Raw genomic sequence first — 10,210 nt, 5'->3', positions numbered from 1 at the left:
TTCTCCCATCATCATGTATTATAACAATCCAGGTTTGTGTCTACTCTCTTCATATTCATTATTTTAATCTGCTTAAAATATATATGAAAAACTAAAATGAAAAAAGTTTAACAGATATCTAACAGCTTTGAGTTTAGATTTCCAAATATTTTTCTTTTCGAAATGTTTTTTTTTCAAATACACTTCAAAAAATTTTCAATTTTTATAATGTAAAACGTTTTAAATAAGTTTAAACGGGTCTAAATTTAGTAATGTAATTATCATAATCTAATATGTAACTTTATTAAATATTAAAATAAAATGGACATGGACAGAGTTTGACTTTAGGATGAGATCTCAAATGAGACGGGTGAGTAAGACGAGTTCACTTATTTTCATTTTTCTTACAAATTTTTTGACATTTAGTAAAACACTTTTGCAACACAAAAATATTAAAAACGCAGATCAAAATATAGTTATACTTTATAATGACAACTAATCCTACTAAAACCATTCTAGTTAATGGACAATTTTGTTTTGTCAAAAAACAATCTGTACTTTTATATTATATCTCTTAAATTTAGAAATTTAATTTAAAATCAACGGTCAATGTATATAGTGACTTAATGCTCGGTGATAATAAAATGTTGTCAATTACTCTATCTGTTTTTATAATAAATGGCGTTTAACCTTTTTGCCAACAAATTAAGAAAAATTAATATTTTCTATTTTCTTCTTTTTAATAGATTATTTTGTTTGTTTTGTTAATTAATTAATTAAAAATAAAATTTAAAATTTAGATAATTATTTAATATGTGTATTGAAAAAAATAAAATGATGAAAAAAATTAAAAGTAAAACAACGTTTAATATGAAAGATAAAAAGTATGATTTATTAAGTTCTTATCAGTTTTGTTTTTAGTTAATTTCTAGATATTTTTCCTATTTAGGTTGATTGCTAATGACTGTAGTTTTAAATCTTTTGTTGTAAAAAAATGCTTTAGATTTTTTTTTTGTGGTTTTAGATTTATTGCTGTAGGATTTTATGGAAAATCATATAAATTGTTTTGTGTATTTGGCTCTACAAACTATTTGTACAGTTAATAAAAATTGACTTTAATTAAAGCTTGATTGTTGTGATTTTAGTGTTCTAGAAATAAATAAGACTGTGGACAACATCTACATCAATTACCAATCACACAATTACATTTGTATTTCAAGTATCTAATCTAATTAATAAAAAGTTGACTCTAATTAATTAAAATAAAGAAAGTTGACTCTCCTTTTTCTATTTTTATTAGGTACTTTGTATATATATATTCACATCTTATTTGTTCTGTATTTACGAATACAAAACAACTACATCAGTTTTTTTTTCATTCTTATTGTATCATTTGAAATGGCTAAAACCAGCATTCTTGGTATTTTCATGATTGTTCTTGTTTTAGGTTTGTTCTACACTTCAAAATTATTCAATATTTGTAGATTTTTACTTTTACATTGTAATGTTTAATTTGTTCATAACCTTATTAGTAACAAAATAATTGAGATTATACTAATATATGTTTTTAATATTTATTTAGGAACAGTGACGATGGAGTCACAAGGACAATGCCATGACTATATTGTTGAATTAGGAATTTGTGAACGTAAACAGTGTGCTGCTGAGTGTACTGCCAAGTGGAAAGGATCTGGCAGGTGTATTGAAGATACCAATAACTGCCTCTGCACTTTCAAATGTAAAACTTAATATTTGTTTGTGATTGATATGATCATAAAATATATTATTTAATAAAAATGGATTGAGAAATTATATTGCAAATTTTATGCAAATGTGAGACTAATTTCACGAGGTGAACTCTATTCTGCTCTGCTACCACGGACACATGATCATTAATAATCATGGTGTTGTTCTTCTTGTACTACCTCCGGGAGTTGACAAGGGGAAAACCGCTGATTAATGTCCGAACTAGGGGTCGCAGAGAAAATACATACCCCAACTTTTATCGTATGTCAAAACATGCTTTCACTATTCAAAAATTTAAAATTCATGACTGAATTAGGGGTCGATAAAAAAATACATACTCTAATTCTTATTACAGGTCAAAACATACTTTAACAAATCAAAAATCTAAAATTTATGCATAATCTTTAGAAGTCAACGCTAATCTCAATCTATACTATTATTTACGAAATAATTTTTCGCAACGGAGCTTTCACGTTAAAAATTAGAGTGGCTAAAGTCTATGTTATCCTTAATGAATTTTATATATATTCGGTTATATAATAAAACAAATTTTATACTATTGTAAAAATTACTTCTTTTAATTTTTTTACTTTTATAATAGTAAAATATTATTTTAAGATAACAACATAATATATAAGAATCATCATAATTATTTTTAAAAAATATATAAGATTTTTAACATAAATTTCATTTTATTATATAATAGAATATATATATATATATATATAAATTTATTAAGAGTAACATAGACTTTAGCCACCGTGAAAGTTCCGTTGCGAAAAATTACTTTGCAAATAAAATTCATTTTATTATATAATAGAATATATATATATATATATATAAATTCATTAAGGGTAACATAGACTTTAGCCACTCTAATTTTTAACGTGAGAATTCTGTTGCGAAAAATTACTTTGCAAATAAAATTCATTTTATTATATAATAGAATATATATATATATATATATAAATTCATTAAGGGTAACATAGACTTTAGCCACTCTAATTTTTAACGTGAGAATTCTGTTGCGAAAAATTACTTTGCAAATAAAATTCATTTTATTATATAATAGAATATATATATAAAAATTCATTAAGAGTAATATAGACTTTAGCCACTCTAATTTTTAACGTGAGAGCTCTGTTGCGAAAAATTACTTCGCAAATAATAGTATACATTAAGATTGGGGTTGACTTCTAAAGATTATGCATAAATTTTAAAAAAATTATTTGTTAAGATATGTTTTGACCTGCAATAAGAGTTGGGGTATGTATTTTTTTATCGACCCCTAGTTCAGGCATGAATTTCAAATTTTTGATTAGTGAAGGCGTGTTTTGACTTAGAGTAAAAGTTTGGGTATGCATTTTCTCCATGTCAAATTGTCAACTTATTACTTCTTCTCAGATCAAACTTCGTGGCTAAAACCCGGTTCACCTCATCCTCTGCAAATATTTGAGTGATCATGTTCACATCCCATTGACCCCTTGTTTTTGTTGGAGTAAGCTTGAAGTAACTTGAGATTAAAGCTACCAAATCCTATGTGTTATGGAAATCTATAAGGGTTAGGAAAGATTGTTTTATGTTAAACCTATTGTGTTTAGGAAACTTTGATTCCTATATAAGAAGATGTCGATATGTGACATAGCTTATAAGTTTTGGTGATTGATTTGATATTGTGATTGTGATCTCAATTGATTAAATAAGAGAAGGACTTCTTATTGATCTTGATTGTGTGATTTTATATTTGGTATCAGAGCAAAGAAAACAAACAAGTAATAAAGATCGATCATGAGTGATAACAAGGATGAGATCGTGGCACACAAAGACACCGGCATGGCGCACAAAGACAACGGCCCTGCTTCCATCAAATTTCCGATGTTAACTTCTTCAAACTATATTGTCTGGGCCATGAGAATGAAGGTGACACTTAAGGTCAGTGAGGTATGGGAAACGATTGACCCTGGATCCAAGGATGAGAAGAAGAACAATATGGCTATAGCGTTTCTATTTCAATCCATCCCCGAAGCTCTGATCTTGCAAGTTGGAGACATTGATACAGCAAAAGGAGTTTGGGATGCAATAAAGGCAAGACATGTTGGAGCTGAGAGGGTCAAAGAAGCTAGACTACAAACCCTAATGGCAGAATTCGATATACTCAAGATGAAAGAAGAAGATACAATAGATCTCTTCGTTGGGAAACTATCTGGAATCTCATCTAAATCTGCATCACTAGGCGAGACCATGGAAGAATCCAAACTTGTGAAAAAGTTTCTAAAGACCTTGCCGAGGAAGAAATATATACATATCGTGGCCTCTCTTGAACAAGTTCTTGACCTCAACACAACAAGCTTCGAAGACATAGTGGGTAGATTGAAAGCGTATGAAGAACGGATCGCTGAAGAAGAAGAAGAAACACACTACGATGGGAAATTGATGTATGGTGATACGAGCCAAGATAGTTATGGAGGAAACTATAGTGGAGGACGAGGTCGAGGTCGAGGCGGTCGTTCTCCATGGAGAGGAAGAGGCCGTGGTCGCACCGGATCAACATTTCAGAGTCAGCGAGAGGCATATAGACAGCGCCTAAACGGAGATGCGTCACACATAACTTGTTTCAAGTGTGACAAACAGGGTCATTGTGCCACTGATTGTCCGGACAAGGTACTAAAGCTCCAAGAGACAGCTGAAAAGAAAGATGAAGACACCCAAGATGCTGATGAATTAATGGTACACGAAGTAGTCTACCTCAACGAGAATAAAGTAAACCCTACTAGCTTTGAGGCTGATCTTGATGCAGAGAACGTGTGGTACCTTGACAACGGTGCTAGTAACCATATGTGTGGGAACCGCCTGTTCTTCTACAAGCTTGACGAGACCATCACCGGTAAAGTAAGATTTGGAGACAACTCTCGGATCGACATACAAGGAAAAGGCTCAATCTGCTTTGTTCATAAGGAAGGCGAGAAGAAAATATTAATAATGTCTACTATATGTCTGGATTAAGAAGCAACATTATTAGTTTGGGACAGGCTACTGAAGTGGGTTGCGAAGTCAGCATGAAAGGCAAGACACTGATGCTATATGACAGATACGGAAGCTTGATGATTAGTACTACACTATCAAGAAACAGACTCTACAAGGTCAGTTTGTAGGTCAATCGTATGTACTGTCTACAAATAACTGAAGCCACACAATCATCCGTATGGCACTCACGACTTAGCCATGTAAACATCAACACACTGAAGCTGATGGTGAAAAAGAAACTTGTTACTGGCATACCCAACGTCGAGATTGAGAAAGAAAAGTGTGTCTCTTGTTTACTTGGAAAGCAAGCGAGGAAACCTTTTCCACAAGTATCAAAGTTTAGAGCTTCTAATCCACTTGAGCTTGTTCACGGGGATCTTTGTGGTCCTATTTCACCAACAATGCCGGCTCTGAAGAGGTATATATTTGTGCTTATAGATGATCATACACGATACATGTGGACAATATTATTGAGAGAGAAAAGTGAAGCTCTTGAAAAATTCAAAAGATTCAAAACACTTGCCGAGGAAGAAACACAAAGCAAGGTCAAGATGTTTCGAACCGATAGAGGAGGTGAATTTGTGTCTCATGAATTCAATGAATACTGCGACAAAAATGGTATAAAGAGGCACTTGACAACTCCATACACTCCTCAGCAGAATGTAGTCGTAGAACGACGAAACCGGACACTTATGGAGATGACAAGAAGTATCTTGAAGCATATGAACGTACCAAATAGTCTATGGGTAGAAGCTGTGAGACATTCTACTTACCTAATTAACAGACTTGCAACAAGGTCATTAGATGAGAGAACACCATATGAGATGCTGCGCTCAAGAAGACCAAACCTCTCGCACTTGAGAATATTTGGATGCCTATGTTATGCAAAAACAGAAGCACCGGGAAGAAAGAAACTCGATGATAGAGCAAGAGCTCTGGTACACTTAGGAACTGAACCAGGATCAAAAGCATACCGATTACTTGATCCAGTAACCAAGCGAATCAGAGTAAGCCGTGATGTTGTGTTTTATGAAGGAAAAGAATGGGATTGGAGTAAAACAGAGGAAACAGAGCATCCTAAAGCAGGAGAGCTTGTTGTGAACCTCAAGAAGTTGGGTAATGCGTCAAAAGAAGTCGAGATCGTTCAAGATAATGAAGAAGAAGAAGAAGAAGGTGAACATGTTATTGATGTTGATGATGAAGAAGACATTGAAGGTGATGAAGAAAACGATACACAAGGACCTAGACGGTCACATCGCGTGAGTACAAAGCCATCTTATCTAGATGACTATATTTTAGGCGCTGAGGTTGAAAGTGAACGTCTGTTGATGATCATTAACGATGAGCCATGGGATTATAATGAAGTCAAGAAGTTGAATGTATGGATAGATGCTTGCAAGGATGAAATATTCTCTATAGAGAAAAATAATACATGGGTTCTTGTTGTGTTGCCTTCTGGAGTGAAGTCAATTGGACTCAAGTGGGTATTTAAAATAAAACGTAATGCCGATGGTAAGATCAGCAAATTTAAAGCACGGTTAGTGGCAAAGGGATATGTCCAAAAGCATGGTATTGACTATGATGAGGTCTTCGCACCGGCTCGGGTTGAGACAATAAAGCTGATCATGGCGCTTGCGGCTTCTATAGGATGGGAGATCCACCACCTTGATCTTCTAGAGGATGGGAGATCCACCACCTTGACGTTAAGACTGCGTTTCTCCATGGAGAATTAAAGGAGGAAGTGTTTGTGGTTCAGCCAGAAGGATTTGTAGTTAAAGGTCAAGAAGAAAAGGTTTATAAACTCAAGAAAGCACTTTATGGTTTGCGTCAAGCACCAAGGGCCTGGAATATAAAGCTAAACAAGATCCTACGAGGTCTGAACTTTTAAAGATGCTCGAAGGAGCCTTCACTGTATCGAAAGGAAGAAAACAAGAGTCTACTTGTCGTGGTTGTTTATGTAGATGATCTATTGGTTACTGGATCATCACTTGAAGTAATACAAGAGTTCAAGAGAGAGATGGCTACTAAGTTTGAGATGAGTGATCTTGGCAAGTTGACTTATTACTTGGGAATAGAAGTTTATCAAGGAGAGAATGGTATTGTGTTAAGACAAGATCGGTATGCGCGGAAGATTCTTGAGGAAACCGGAATGGGCTCGTGTAATCCTACACATGTGCCAATGGAGATGAATGCCAAGTTCTCGAAGTCACCTGATGATAAGGACATTGATGCAAGAGAGTATCGCCGGAGCATTGGCTGTCTAAGATACCTATTACACACACGTCCTGACCTTTCATTCAGCGTGGGCGTGCTTAGTAGGTATATGCAAGAACCTAAGGAGTGTCATGGAGCTGATCTGAAGCAAATCTTGAGGTACCTGCATGGTATATGCTCTCTTGGTCTTCGGTTTAAGCGTGGTGGTAACTTGAAACTGGAAGGTTACAGTGATAGCTCCTATAATGTGGACAATGATGATGGGAAAAGCACCACATGCCATGTTTTCTACCTTGGAGATAGTCCTATAACTTGGTGTTCAACAAAGCAAGAGATTGAGGCATTGTCAAGCTGTGAAGCAGAGTTTATTGCTGCTACTGAAGCAGCAAAGCAAGCCATTTGGCTTCAAGAATTGCTTGGTGAAGTTCTCAATGAAGCTTGCAAGCGAGTAATGATCAGAGTCGACAACAGATCAGCAATAGCACTCACAAAGAATCATGTGTTTCATGGTAGAAGCAAACACATACATAGGAGGTTCCATTTTATTCGAGAGTGTGTTGAAAACGAGCAATTGGAAGTTGATCATGTGCCCGGAAGTGAACAGAGAGCTGACATACTAACCAAATCACTTGGAAGGATCAGATTCAAAGAGTTGAGAAACTTGATTGGAGTTGAAGATATGAATGAAGTTGAGCTCAAGCTTATGGGGGAGAATGTTGGAGTAAGCTTGAAGTAACTTGAGATTGAAGCTACCTAATCCTATTGTGTTATGGAAATCTATAAGGATTAGGAAATATTGTTTTATGTTAAACCTATTGTGTTTAAGAAACTTTGATTCTTATATAAGAAGATGTCAAGATGTGACATAGCTTATAAGTTTTGGTGATTGATTTGATATTGTGATTGTGATCTCAATTGATTAAATAAGAGAATGACTTCTTATTGATCTTGATTGTGTGATTTTATAGTTTTGTCAGTGAGATCCGATACTTAATAGACAAAGTATCCACACAAAAACCTTGTTACGAAGAAATTGATTAACTCAGTAAACAAAGTCTTCTACATTACAAAAAAAAACAAAACTAATCTAACATTGTTTATGTTTGTTCAATAATTTTCTTTAAAAAATCATATTTTTTTCATTTTTGGAGTCTTGTTTTTACACACAAAAAAAAAAGGAAAAAGACATATTTTATATATAATAATTTAATGAAAAAGAGACATATAATGTAATGATAGAATCTAAACTAGTTCTTTCACTTTGGGAAGTTGGAAAGATGATAGCAATGTGGTGCAACTTCCTCTAGCCATTCACCTAGAATATATGTGACAGTCCGGATGAAATTCCGACTAGTATATAGGGAAAATTGACTTTTAAATCCTGAACTTTCAAAAATAAGCCAAAAAAACCCTAAACTCTGAAACACGCCATTTAAAACATGAACTCGTAGTCAAACACGAATAAATCGTGAACTTTCGTTGACCAAGCCTTTTTAATAGCAATACTAATCTCCAGTTAATTTTCGTTTAACAGAAGTTTAGCCACTAAACGACGTGTTTTGTCGAAAATAAAAAACCCTAATCTAAACCCGAAAATCCCCAATTCACCTATCTCAAATCCCTAGTTTGTCACCTTTCATCTCTTTCTATGACATCTCTCTAACTCATCTCTTTCATCATCTCTCTCTCTAGCAAGATGAACCGCGGATTTCCTTTGAACTGTGGCTGTGGAGAAAGGATTACGAAGTTCACATCAAGCTTCCAAGAGAATCCCGGACGTTCTTTCTTTCGTTGTGAAACCAGAGGAGAGGTAAGCGAATTTTGTTTGTATTGATAGCATTATGTGTAATGTGACCTTGATTTTCATCATTTTAAGTATCACTTGTTCAAATGGGTGGAAGAAGCGATGCTTGAAGATGCATTGAACAACGTGATCTTCAAGCTCTTCAAGCATCTGTAACTGTTGATGGAAAAACGTTAACTGTTGACGACAAATGTTATGGAAGGGTGAAAGCATTAACTGACATAAAGATCACAAGATTTTTAGTTGAGAGTTTGTTTTACGATCGATGGGGTTTAAATTACTAAAAATCCTTTTTACAACGACTGCAGCCGGTCCCACCGTCTAATTCAGCCAACCTAAAAACCGGTGTCGCCGGTTCCAATAAGTTGTGGAAAGAGATCGTATTTTGTAGTATTATATATGCTAATCGCATTTGATGTTGTTTTTGGTTTGATTGTTTGCATTACTCATCTTTTAGGGGTGGTTGGAGATTCTGTTGTGGTTTAGAAGATGGCTAACAAAAGAGGATTCCGAGCCAAATGAGAATGCGGAGGGGGAGTTGGATCTTCGTTCTGATGCTGCAAAGGATACACTTTGGAGTTGAGAAGGATGGTAAAAAGGCAAGACACGACCTTCCTTGAGAAGCTTGGTGGAGACGGAGAGCTGTTTCCATGTATATACGCACAAGAGAAGCAAATGCGATGTGGTCTTTGTTCTTTGCAGCTGCTGTCACCGGACTAGTAGTTCTTGGTCAACGCTGGCAACAAGAGAGGTGGCAGCTTTTGCAACTCATGTGGCAATCAAGCATCAGTAGCGAGGTATGATCATGAAGAATCATTATGTATTCTCTCTACAAATGGTAATAGCCATTCATTGAAATGACGACTCTTGTTTTTTTTTTTTTTTTTTTTTTTTTGTCTAACACAGAAGCTGAGCAGGGTACTTGAGCCTCTCTCTCGCTTGAAAGGTGTGATTGTGAGAGGTAACCCACAAGCTTCTCTCGTAAGGAGTGGCACCTCCAGTGAGATCTAGAAACGCCGTTGTATCATTCGCTGCTCACCCTATACATAAACAAACTTGGTCTTGAGTTGCATGTGTGTGCTTCAGTGTCGACGCTTTTAGTTTTCTTCAGCCTATGTTGCTTCATTATCTTGTACCATTAGAACGGAGATTCAGTTTCATTCTCACAAGTCACAAGACTCTCTATCTTTCAGTGCGAAAAGCTTCTTTTTCTTGTCTTAGTGTGGAAATATAGACACAAATACACTTGTTTTTCTCTTTTTAAATTACGAATTTTTATATTTACTATCATTGGATGATTCGTAAAAGAGACAATACGTTCTGATTTGTAAAAAGTGAAAAACATGTAAAATGTAGAATCATAAAACATACTCTGCAAATAAGTCAAATTATTATAGCCTTTTAGAGTGGTTGACTGCTATCTTGATTACTACTAGTATTAAT

Source organism: Brassica oleracea, chromosome C4 (assembly GCF_000695525.1).
Source record: "Brassica oleracea var. oleracea cultivar TO1000 chromosome C4, BOL, whole genome shotgun sequence".
In the NCBI taxonomy this organism is placed as follows: Eukaryota; Viridiplantae; Streptophyta; class Magnoliopsida; order Brassicales; family Brassicaceae; genus Brassica; species Brassica oleracea.
The sequence above is the reverse complement of the archived record's forward strand: the minus strand, read 5'-3'. Positions refer to the sequence as shown.